This window comes from Onychomys torridus, chromosome 23, assembly GCF_903995425.1.
Source record: "Onychomys torridus chromosome 23, mOncTor1.1, whole genome shotgun sequence".
Classification (NCBI taxonomy): Eukaryota; Metazoa; Chordata; class Mammalia; order Rodentia; family Cricetidae; genus Onychomys; species Onychomys torridus.
The window spans coordinates 40985465-40986702 of record NC_050465.1 but is presented as its reverse complement, the minus strand read 5'-3'; the positions used below and the strand labels follow the sequence as shown (position 1 = coordinate 40986702).

Genomic DNA, 1238 nt, shown 5'->3' with positions numbered 1-1238 from the left:
CTGTCTGGGACTTAAACCTAGCCAAGGGCCTGGGGCTCGTGAGGTTATAGATCTTGGAGAAGAACCTAGTCCCACTAATTTGCTAGCACAGTATAATTCCTAACTCATCTGAAAACTTACACATAGAGTAGCTCTCACCCAGTATCTCAGAAGCTTCTCTTTTCAGCAGATGGTGATCGCAGAAAACCACAAGTGGTCAAAATGTGGAGATCAATTGCTATGAGATGCCAGGCCCAACAGATACATCCACAGACAACTCCTACACCTAGTGCTCAGGGAACAAGGTGGAAGAGGGCACAGCAAGGTTAAAGAGTCAGAGGAGCAGGAAGCCTGCTGTGAGACTGTGTCTCCTAGAAATGACAGGGAAGTGCTCCTTCGGCAGCATATATTCTAAAATCGGAACGATGCAGAGAAGATTAGCATGGCCCCTGCACAAGGATGACATGTAAATTCGGGAAGTGTTCCATATTAAAAAGAAAGAATGGGAGGTGGGGAGGACAAGGGGACAAGGAAGCCACACTCTTGATATCCCAACAGTATGGCTGCTTAAACAACACCTGAGCACTGATAACTCAGTTCAATATGCTAATGTGAAAGGGAGAACTCTCATGGGGGGCGAGGGGTGGGGGAGACAGCCCAATACATAGACCAAGAACTACTGGTACCTAAGGAATGCTGAGAAAGGGAAAAATAGCCTTCCCCAAGGAGGAGTCCCCTAATTTGTTATCCAATGCCAGGAGTTCAGCCCAGAAGTCATATACAGATAAGCACTAAATGGACTCAGCAGGCTGTATTCAAATCACTAAGTGGCCATGGATTTGAGAAGAAGTGGGATAATGGTGGGAAATGGGAGGAGTTGGGGAGAGAAAAGAGAAGGGGAAACAATATGTTTTAGTTAAAATAAAAAATAAAATTTAAAAAGATATTTAAAGCACCCATAATCATGGATATAAACAGATGAACAGAAAACCTGACTAAGAACACAAGTAACCAATTCTCCACCAATCACAGGCAGTTAACTGATCAAACCATGTCCAAACAAGACAAATGCGTTGCCGTGGGCAGCCAGGAGCTTCTGCCCTGTTCCATTCCCTGCCTGCTTTGCAGAGTGGGGCTCTTGGCACCTCTTTTCAGATCAATGCTGCCTAATTCATGTTTTAAGTTGTTAAATTGAATTAGTTAATTTTTTCTCTTAACAATATTAATTTTTCATGTTTGATCATGTATAAGTTGAGCTA

General features: G+C 43.4%; 1 non-coding gene across 1 annotated transcript; it reads left to right on the top strand.

The window, feature by feature from the left end:
• The first annotated feature begins 367 nt into the window (after positions 1-367).
• LOC118573530 lies at positions 368-473 on the top strand. The gene has a single exon (XR_004943641.1). It is a non-coding gene; the product is annotated as a U6 spliceosomal RNA (small nuclear RNA).
• Positions 474-1238: the final 765 nt, after the last annotated feature.